Raw genomic sequence first — 12,021 nt, forward strand, 5'->3', positions numbered from 1 at the left:
TATGCCCAAGAGGCAATAATAAAATGGTTATTATAATATATCTTTGTGTTTATGATAATGTTTACATACCATGCTATAATTGTATTAACCGAAACATTGATACATGTGTGTTATGTAAACAACAAGGAGTCCCTAGTAAGCCTCTTGTATAACTAGCTTGTTGATTAATAGATGATCATAGTTTCATGATCATGAACATTGGATGTTATTAATAATAAGGTTATGTCATTGAGTGAATGATATAATGGACACACCCAATTAAGCGTAGCATAAGATCACGTCATTAAGTTATTTGCTATAAGCTTTTGATACATAGTTACCTAGTCCTTTCGACCATGAGATCATGTAAATCACTTATACCGGAAGGGTACTTTGATTACATCAAACGCCACTCGCGTAAATGGGTGGTTATAAAGGTGGGATTAAGTATTCGGAAAGTATGAGTTGAGGCATATGGATCAACGAGTGGGATTTGTCCATCCCGATGACTGGATAGATATACTCCGGGCCCTCTCGGTGGAATGTCGTCTAATTAGCTTGCAAGCATATGAATGGTTCATAAGAGACCACATACCACGGTACGAGTAAAGAGTACTTGTCGGGAGACGAGGTTGAACAAGGTATAGAGATACCGATGATCAAACCTCGGACAAGTAAAATATCGCGTGACAAAGGGAATCGGTATCGTATGTGAATGGTTCATTCGATCACTAAGTCATCATTGAATATGTGGGAGCCATTATGGATCTCCAGATCCCGCTATTGGTTATTGGTCGGAGAGAAGTCTCAACCATGTCTGCATAGTTCGCGAACCGTAGGGTGACACACTTAAGGTTTGATGTCGTTTAAGTAGATATGGAATATGGAATGGAGTTCGAAGTTGTGTTCGGAGTCTCGGATGGGATCCAAGACATCACGAGGAGGTCCGGAATGGTCCGGAGAATAAGATTCATATATAGGAAGTCATATTCCAAGTTTGGAAATGATCCGGTGCATTTATGGCAGGTTCTAGAAGGTTCTAGAGAAGTCTGGAAGAAAGGCACTATGGAAGGCGGAGTCCCGGAGGGACTCCACTAGATAGGCCGGCCAACCCTAAGGGGGTGGAGTCCCAAGGTGGACTCCACCATAGGTGGCCGGCCACCCTACCTAAAGGAAAGGTGGGAGTCCCACCTTGGGTAGGACTCCCCCCTTGAGTAGGTTTCCCACTTTTGGGAGGTTTTGTTGTTGGGGTCTTATTCGAAGACTTGGACTACAACTCTTGGGGATTTCCACCTATATAATGAGGAGCATAGGGGAGGGGCCGGCTACACCTTGCCACCCTTGGCCGCAGCCCCTAGTTGGCCGGCGCCCAAGCCCCCTCTCCCCAAACCCTAGCTACCTCTCCTCCACATACAACTCCCGCATACGCTTAGGCGAAGCCCTGCCGGAGTTCTCCATCGACACCGCCACCACGCCGTCGTGCTGCCGGGATTCCGAGGAGGATCTACTACTTCCGCTGCCCGCTGGAACAGGGAGGAGGACGTCATCTTCATCAACACCGTACGTGTGACCGAGTATGGAGGTGCTGCCCGATTGTGGCACCGTCAAGATCTTCTACGCGCTTTTGAAAGCGGCAAGTGATCATCTTCTGCAACAACGAGATCTAATCTCGTAGGCTTTGGAAATCTTCAAGGGTTAGTCTCGTTCATCCCCTCGTTGCTACCGTCTTCTAGATTGCATCTTGGCTTGGATTGCGTTCTCGCGGTAGGAAATTTTTTGTTTTCTATGCTATGAATCCCATCAGTGGTATCAGAGCCGTGTCTATGCATAGATTGGTTGCACGAGTAGAACACAATTGTTTGTGGGTGTTGATGCTTTGTTGTCTTTAGTTCGAGTACTTTGCATCTTTGTGGCATGGTGGGATGAAGCGGCTCGGGCTAACTTTACATGACCGCGTTCATGATACTTGCTCCACGTTCGACATGCAACTTGTATTGCATAAGTGGCTTTGCGGGTGTCTCGTCTCTCCCACCATAGTGAAGATTCAATTTACTCTTTCTATTGACAACACTAGTATCACCGTTGTGGTTCATGTTCGTAGGTAGATTGGATCTTACTCGAAAACCCTAAACCACGTAAAATATGCAAACCAAATTAGAGACGTCTAACTTGTTTTTGCAGGGCTTGGTGATGTGATATGGCCATGATGTGATGATGAATATGTATGAGATGATCATTATTGTATTGTGGCAACCGGCATGCGCCTTATGGTTGTCTTTAAATTTCATGTTGAGTAGTATTTCAAAGTAGTTGTAATAGTTGCTACATGAGGTGAACAACCATGAAGACGGCACCATGGACCTTGACGCTACGCCGACGATGATGGAGATCATGCCCGTTGATGATGGAGATCATGTCCGTGCTTTGGAGATGAAGATCGAAGGCGCAAAGACTAAAGGGCCATATCATATCACATATGAATTGCATGTGATGTTAATCCTTTATGCATTTTATTTTGCTTAGAATGCGACGGTAGCATTATAAGATGATCCCTCACATTAATATCAAGATAATAAAGTGTTCTCCCCTCGTATGCACCGTTGATATAGTTCGTTGTTTTCAAAGCATCTCGTGATGATCGGATGTGATAGACTCAACGATTACATACAACGGGTGTAAGCCATGTTTGCACACGCAGAATACTTGGGTTTGCTTGACGAGCTTAGCATGTACAGACATGGCCTCGGGACACAGGAAACCGAAAGTTTGAACACGATTCATATGGATGATATGATCAACATGTTGATGTTCACCATTGAAGCTACATCGTCTCACGTGATGATCGGTTTTGGTGTAGTGGATTTGGATCGTGTACCTCTTAACAACTATGAGGGATGTTGTATTAAGTGGGAGTTCATTAGTAATTAGATTAAAACATGAACTAACTATCATAAACATAGTCTGAGTAGTATTTTGAATTAATTGTAGTATTGGCATCCGTTTTCTACCAAGCGCTAGTCTTGTTATTGAGATAGAAATACTGTTAAAATCTGAAAAATAAACTTTACGGACTGGTACCGTATTGTTAAAGAATCAAGAAATGATTAAGTCCTATTGCAAACTTTTAGTAAACCTCACATTGTTGATTCAAAGAAGTATGGCTTCAATTAGTACCTAAAGTTATCTTGTCTCCGTGAAACTTGAAGTTCAAATCTGTTTGAAAAGTAAGGAGCTGAAAATTTAGTTTTCAGAAATAATCAAGATATGAGATATATGTGATATCTAAGACCTTATTGCAAGATGATAGAATATAATTTTGTGAGGCTACATAAACTCATAAGTTTTATGGGAATGTACGAAGGTTGAAGATGCAAGGCGTCCTAATACTCCAACTATTGGGGCACTAACGATATTCACATATCCATGAAGTGATCGTCCTTAGTATGCACCGTTTCTAAAGACTCGTCGTTTCGAATACTAAGGTATAGATTCTACGTGTGCATACAACGGGTGCAAGCTCGATTTGCACATGCGAATACTGAGGTTAAACTTTACGAGCCTAGGATGTACATACATGGTATCGGAAAAGTCGTCATGATATGATGGATAAAATTATGAGTGAAATTGTTCATCATACTACAAAGTTACTAATAGTGAAATATGAAACACTTGTCATATGATGATCAACTTCAAAGTAAGAACCTCAAGTTATTGGTATTTGACCAACAAATCTAGAAGTTATTGAAGCTGAAGTGTTTTCTGAGAATGAGGAAAGCTAAAAGAGAAACTACAAAAGATATTTTGGCAGAAAGAAAGAAAAGACTAGAAGGTCTAGCTCAGATGTTATGGATATATTCTTTGTTATGGTCACATAATAAAATTCTTGGGTATTCGTACCAAATTGGTTGGTATGAGATGTCATACAATACAACGCAATACAAGAATATGATGGACTAAGTGACTAATAAAGAATATGGTAATAATGCACGTCTGGAACATAATAAAGTGTTATCATGTTTGTCGCTGGCATTCTACCCAGCCCTTAGAATTTATAATAATTGTTATTTTGCTCTGGTCAAATGAAAACAATGAGTTGTTCAAATTATGACATTACTCCATGTACGATGGATAAGTTATTATAAATCTTAATGGTGAAACACACACACATAATACTGACGCTTAAATGCCATAAGGCAAATGATTTGAATTCCACTTATTTGTGGAACCGCCATTTAGTTCATGTTAGAAAGGAACGCATGAAGGAACTCCATGCAAATGGATTTTTGGAGTCATTTGATTTTTGAATCGTTTGGTGCTTGCAAATCTTTTCTAAAAGAGAATGACTAAAATACCGTTCATAGGCCAAGAGTTGAATGGGCAACTAACTTAGTGGAAATATACATGATGATGTATGTGGTTCACTGGGCATAGTTGTGTGCGGGAGATTCTTCTACTTCATGAAAACTTCCAACAATGAATTGAGTATATAAATGTGGATATATTCGATAAGGAAGAAGTTTGAAACATTTGAATGGATTCAAATAAAATTCAGCATGAAGTGGAAATCATCGTAATAGAAAATTCAAATATCTATGATTGGTTCATGGTGGAAATATTTGAATTACGAGTTTTAGCGAACATATAAGAGAGCTATGAAATTGTTCTACAACTCACGTTTCTTGGAGTGTCATAGTGATGATGGAGTATCCGAGAGATGTATTCAAACCTTGTTGGGTCAATGATGAGATAAAATATTGATGCCATTATATTTTTGTGAATTATGCTTTAGAGACTACCGCTTTTACACTAAATAGAGCATCATCATGATCCGTTGAAATGACACCATACGAGTTATGGCAAGGGTATGAACCCTGATAGTCCTTTCTTAAATATTTTTATGCATATCATAAGTAAATAAGTTTACAACCAAAATCGGATGAATGTCTTTATTGGTTATCCCAGAGATTTGATTGGGAATTCTTCCCACGAGACAAAGACAAAAGTGTTTGTCAATGTTTCTTATTTCCGAGAAATTGTTTCTAGCGAAGTATTTGAGTGGGAGGACAATAGAACTTGATAAGGTTTATGAACCTGAGCATAATGATCAGAGTAGCGCAGCATCAGAATTGGTTCTGGAAGCGGCCACGACGATCATGGCTCCCATGACTACAAAATGTTTTAGACATGGAGATCAAAGTACCTATTGAACCTTGTAGGTATGATTTACTTTGTGATCAAATAAATGATTTGTGGACAAAGGATTGTTTTTTGAACAATAATAAATCAACTACATACAAAGAAGTTATGATGGGCCCTGACTCCGTTAAAATGGCTATACGCCATGAAATCCAAGATAGATGAATATTTTTTGAAAGTAAATGGATCTATAAAATTGATGGACTTGAATGGAATATCCTTGAAAAAGCTAGACTTGTCGAAAAGTTGTTTACGACAAAGTTCAAAGAGTTGACTACGATAAGATTAGATCTTCCGTAGCAATGCTTATAGTCTATGTGGATTATTCTAGTAATCGCTACATATTTCTTTAATGAGATATGCTAGTAGGATGGCAAAATACATTACTTAACAGAAGTGTGTATTAAAGGTGTATACAAGATACAACCAATTGTTTTGCTAGTATGTGGAATACTAGATAGGTATACGAACTTCAATTGGATGAAGTGAGTATCACGGAGTTGGAATCTTCACCAGATGAAACAGTCAAAGAGTTTTTGATTTCATCAGAAAGGATGAAGAGGCTTGCATTTGCAAGAAATTAAGTGGGAGCTCTGAGACATATTTATAATACTTTATGTAGATGACATATAGTTGGTTATAAATAATGTAATTATATACTTGATTAAAAGGTTTCATTGAAAATTAACTTCAATGAAAGGATATGGACTGAAACATATTTAGTGTCAAGATCTATGAAGATAGATTGAAACACATAATAAGTTTAAGTCAAAGTACATAGAATGGATATTGAAGTAGTTCAATATAGAAATATTAAGAAAATGTTCTTGTCATGTGAAGGTTTAACAAGACTTGAGTGTATCTGACACTCAATGAGTAAAAACACATAAGTAATTATAGATCACAAATAATATGTACACAATCAGATGTCCTGTGCTCTAAAGTACTATGAGCATATACCAGAATGATTCATGTGATGATCATTGGACGACAGTAAGAATATCCTTCAGTACTTTAGAAGAACCAAGGATATATATAGTTTTGTATGGAAAAATGACAAACAAATCGCTGTAAGTTGTTGCACCGATATTAGTTTGGTCACATATAAAAATGAATTTCAAATCTCAATTAGGCTAAGTGTTGATTAAAAGGTAGCACAATGAGCTAGAAATTGTCTATGCTAGATTTAGATGAGTTCTAAATATTGTGACGGATTCTACAAATGAAGGCAGAGTGTGTCATTGTTTTGACAATGACTGAGGATGTTAAGTCAAGAGGTTCTTTGAGAACTTGGTGTAGTTCCGATAGTGTCAGAACTTTGAAGCTATATTTTGTGTGACAATATTAGTGACATATTTCAGACCGCGGAATTAAGGTTCCACCAGAAGACCGAACATATTTAATGCCGACTCATTTGGAAATGAGTGATGCGTTGAGACGCAAAAGAATTGCAAAATACATACGTTTCTGAGCATGTCAGATCCGTTGACTAAAACTTCTCCCGTGAGCAAAACATGATAAAGCACTGGAAGGCCAAGGTGTTATATCTTTACATATGTAAATTAGATTATTGACTCTAGTGCAAGTGGGAGACTGTTGGAGATATGCCCAAGAGGCAATAATAAAATGGTTATTATTATATATCTTTGTGTTTATGATAATGTTTACATACCATGCTATAATTGTATTAACCGAAATATTGATACATGTGTGTTATGTGAACAACAAGGAGTCCCTAGTAAGCCTCTTGTATAACTAGCTTGTTGATTAATAGATGATCATAGTTTCATGATCATGAACATTGGATATTAATAACAAGGTTATGTCATTATGTGAATGATGTAATGGACACACCCAATTAAGCGTAGCATAAGATCACGTCATTAAGTTATTTGCTATAAGCTTTTGATACATAGTTACCTAGTCCTTTCGACCATGAGATCATGTAAATCACTTATACCGGAAGGGTACTTTGATTACATCAAACGCCACTGCGTAAATGGGTGGTTATAAAGGTGGGATTAAGTATTCGGAAAGTATGAGTTGAGGCATATGGATCAACAGTGAGATTTGTCCATCCCGATGACGGATAGATATACTCTGGGCCCTCTCGGTGGAATGTCGTCTAATTAGCCTGCAAGCATATGAATGGTTCATAAGAGACCACATACCACGGTACGAGTAAAGAGTACTTGTCAGGAGACGAGGTTGAACAAGGTATAGAGATACCGATGATCAAACCTCGGACAAGTAAAATATCGCGTGACAAAGGGAATCGGTATCGTATGTGAATGGTTCATTCGATCACTAAGTCATCGTTGAATATGTGGGAGTCATTATGGATCTCCAGATCCCGCTATTGGTTATTGGTCGGAGAGAAGTCTCAACCATGTCTGCATAGTTCGCGAACCGTAGGGTGACACACTTAAGGTTTGATGTCGTTTAAGTAGATATGGAATCTGGAATGGAGTTCGAAGTTGTGTTCGGAGTCTCGGATGGGATCCAAGACATCACGAGGAGGTCCGGAATGGTCCGGAGAATAAGATTCATATATAGGAAGTCATATTCCAAGTTTGGAAATGATCCGGTGCATTTATGGCAGGTTCTAGAAGGTTCTAGAAAAGTCCGGAAGAAAGGCACTATGGAAGGCGGAGTCCCGGAGGGACTCCACTAGATAGGCCGGCCAACCCTAAGGGGGTGGAGTCCCAGGTGGACTCCACCATAGGTGGCCGGCCACCCCACCTAAAGGAAAGGTGGGAGTCCCACCTTGGGTAGGACTCCCCCCGTGAGTAGGTTTCCCACTTTTGGGAGGTTTTGTTGTTGGGGTCTTATTCGAAGACTTGGACTACGACTCTTGGGGATTTCCACCTATATAATGAGGAGCATAGGGGAGGGGCCGGCTACACCTTGCCACCCTTGGCCGCAGCCCCTAGTTGGCCGGCGCCCAAGCCCCCTCTCCCCAAACCCTAGCTACCTCTCCTCCACATACAACTCCCGCATACGCTTAGGCGAAGCCCTGCCGGAGTTCTCCATCGACACCGCCACCACGCCGTCGTGCTGCCGGGATTCCGAGGAGGATCTACTACTTCCGCTGCCCGCTGGAACGGGGAGGAGGACGTCGTCTTCATCAACACCGTACGTGTGACCGAGTACGGAGGTGCTGCCCGATTGTGGCACCGTCAAGATCTTCTACGCGCTTTTGAAAGCGGCAAGTGATCATCTTCTGCAACAACGAGATCTAATCTCGTAGGCTTTGGAAATCTTCAAGGGTTAGTCTCGTTCATCCCCTCGTTGCTACCGTCTTCTAGATTGCATCTTGGCTTGGATTGCGTTCTCGCGGTAGGAAATTTTTTGTTTTCTATGCTACGAATCCCAGCACAAAATATGTTGGCCCTTATGATGGTTATATTGCTTGGTCTATTTGGGTCCCAAAGACCCTTGTTGCTAACAAAAAAGGACCCATTGAAAAATGGGTACCTAAATCCAAGAATTGATATCATGCAGGACTATGCCGCTGGAGGTTCAAAATGAGTGCTTGATAGTGGATGCACAAGTCATATGACCGGCGACAATAATCTCGTCAAGGAGTTGAGGCCCAACATTCATGAAATCACCGTCTCCTTTGGCGATAATTCAACATCCGAGGTATTGGGTTTTGGCAAGGTTGTGGTTGCACACAACATTACTCTTGTGGATGTCATGCTTGTAAAAAACCCTTGGTTATAATTTGTTGTCCGTTTTCACCCTTCGCAAGATGAGTTTCACCGTCTTCATTGATAATGATATTATGGTCCTCTTGTGGAGCAAGACTCTAAAAATCGCTTTCGTTGGGTATCGCGAACACAACTTGTATGTGGTGGACTTCTCGGGGGCCACCACGTCAAGTGCGATGTGCCTATTCGGAAAGACGGATGTGGGTTGGTTGTGGCATCGCCGCTTGGCCCATGTCAACATGAGAACTTTGCAAAGTCTTCACAAGGGGAACCATATTGTGGAACTAATTGATAGTGTTTGTTTTACCAAAGATCGTGTTTGTAGGGCTTGTGTTGAAGGCAAATGCATGACTCTCCGCATCCAAGCAAGACTATTATCTCTTCCAAGAGGATCTTGGAGCTCCTTCATGTGGATCTCTTTGGTCCTACCACTTATGCAAGTCGAAACATTGCTTGGTGATTGTTGATGACTATTTAAAATATACTTGGGTTTATTTTTTCAAGAAGAAAGAAGAAAGATGAGACTCAACAAATCTTCATCGATTTTGCCACCGAGGATGAAGGGCTTAGGCGCGACGAGTCCCCCAAACTAGGTGATGTTCCGCCGTCGCGGCCACAGCGGTCGTCAATGTCACGGAAGAGAAACGAAGCCGCCGCGCCGTCGTCCGTCTCCACCGCGTGCACCTCCGTTAAACTTTGACTTTCACAAAAATTATGCACAACATAATATGGGCAGGAGGCCTATATACTTGATATTATTAGATATGCTTATTATATATGTTGCTCGATGGAAAAATTGTGCCCTATAGTGCCTTTTTTTTTCTTTTCCTGCATAATACAGTGAGGTCCAGCTGGAACTAATTGAGCGAATGTGGACTCTGGTCAATGTTCAGAAGCGTTGATGTGGGATCCGAGGCAACCAAAGCTTCTTCTTTCAGGCAACGATTTGTCCCGATGTCCGGTGCTGAATTTTCACGGGCCAATCTCATCTAGTTAAGCCACTGCAGAGTCTGCAGTGCAGAAGCAGCCGAGCCGGTTTCAGATCCGACCAGCACCCAACCATTGCGACAGAGAGAACGGACCAGCCGATGCCAAAGTTCAGGTCAAAACGCTGACCTTGACCTCTGACTTCGACCCTAATTTGTTTGCGTTGTACATATGGTCCTGTCGGTTTCGAGGGACACAAACAGTTCTCCCCGCTGACTGTTTCTCTTGTCCGTACAATCATTTCAGAGACTCAGTGCTGGTCATCTTTAATCTCTTACAGTATTATTTCCTCACCATTTTCACTATGGACTTTCAGTTGAAGTGATCAAACTACTACTGTACGTGAAATGGACTCGAGGCATTGAGAGTTCACCAACCACCATGCACGACGGCCTTCAAGAACGCCAAGCATTCAGAACCTGCCAGGAGGGCTGGATAAAAACAAATGGAATTTGAAAGTTCCTTTTCAAATCAAGCTAAACATTTGGTGCAGAAAGAATAACTAAACATTTTGGCGCGAAAAAAAACTGAACTTATTGCGTCTGCCAGATTGAATGAATGTCCTACGGAGTAGTTTGTAGACCCCGTCGAAACCTAAAACTTGCGCGGCCAACGAGGTGTTGGAAAATTGAGCTTCAGTTGTGGATGGACTCCGGCCGGTCGAGACCACCGGCCGTCGCCGGCGAGCCTCACCGCGGCAGAGGCCGGGTCTTGGCGTGGCGGTAGCAGAGGAGCGTCCCCAGCACGGCCCGGAACACCTCTCCCCGCTTGGGCACGTACCGCGGCCGCGCCGGCGTGGCCGTGGGGGCGGCTGAAGCAGCACCGCCACCCCACTTCCGTTTCCCGCCGAAGCAGGCTGGCGCCGTGCCGCACATTTTCGCCGACTAGCTTGCCGCACGCAGAGCAGAACGGTCGCGGCTGATGGTACGAGATCGCTGCCCTCGCTTGAACTACCGGCGCCAAGGAGGTGCTCTTCGTCGCTGGAGTGTGCGTGTGCTGTTCCTGTGCCGGAGACTTGGGAGCTAGGATGGCTACTGTGGTGAGCTCGCTTGGTGTTTGAGTTGAGAAGCTGTGTGGGGGCGGTGAGCTGTATTTATACCGCCGGAATGGGACGACTGGGTCGCCGTGGTACGGAGGAGGACATTTTAATTCGTCCTAGACGTTGAAGGGTATAGGGGTGTCAGCCCGCCTCGGGATCGGTGGACAGGGAGGCAGCCAGGCAGGACGACGCGCGCATCCGCATCGGGGTCGGGGGTCGTCCCCGGAGTTTTGCTTTGCCTGGGCAGCTGGCACTGGCAGAGGCGCTGACGGCTGACGGGGAATACCGCGTTTTGAAATGTCGGGGACTTGGGGGAAAGGTTTGAGCGGATCAACGCCTGCTCGGCTCGGTTGCCGTGGCCGCGTGCGAGCAGGTTTGTGTGCACGCGTGACGGGCTGGGTGTTAAGTTTTGCGCGGGCCGGAGGAATTGATAACCATTTCTTAAATTTGAACATTATTCAAAATCTCAACAATTGACAACTTAAACACTTTTAAAATCTTAATATTTTTGAATCCAAAAGGAAACAGAAAACAAGAAAAATATACGTTAATTGGCTGACCAGGCCGGTCGGCGGTAATGGCAGTCCTAGTCAGCATATAGGGTTTGCCCGCTTCCGATGCTTCATATCACTTGAATGGGCTGGATGGTTAGGCGGCTCATCTATTCTGTGATTATTTTCGTTCACACAAAGACGAACCTATAATCTGAGCGGAACGGCACCTGAGCGTGAGCCGAGTAATTCCCATGATTGGACTAATGAGTTCGTTGCATGGAAAACAAAAAATTTCTACCGCAAAGATGAATAAATCCAATATCCAATCTATGGAAAAGCCAAGATCTAATCTATGAGGTCGGAGCAACGAGAGAGAAGAGAGACTAACCATCGAACATCCAAAGCCTTAACAAGATCAATTGTGGTTGATGTAGACGATCGTTCCGGTGCTGCAATCCGGCAGCACTTCCGTACTCGGTCGCACGTACGGTGTCGATGAAGTTCTTCATCTCCCCGTTCCAGTGGGAAGGGAAAATATGGTAGATCACCTCGAAATCCCAGTAGCGCGACGGCGTGGTGGTGGTGGTGGAGAAGATTCTGCAGGGCTTCGCCA

Source organism: Lolium rigidum, chromosome 2 (assembly GCF_022539505.1).
Source record: "Lolium rigidum isolate FL_2022 chromosome 2, APGP_CSIRO_Lrig_0.1, whole genome shotgun sequence".
Classification (NCBI taxonomy): Eukaryota; Viridiplantae; Streptophyta; class Magnoliopsida; order Poales; family Poaceae; genus Lolium; species Lolium rigidum.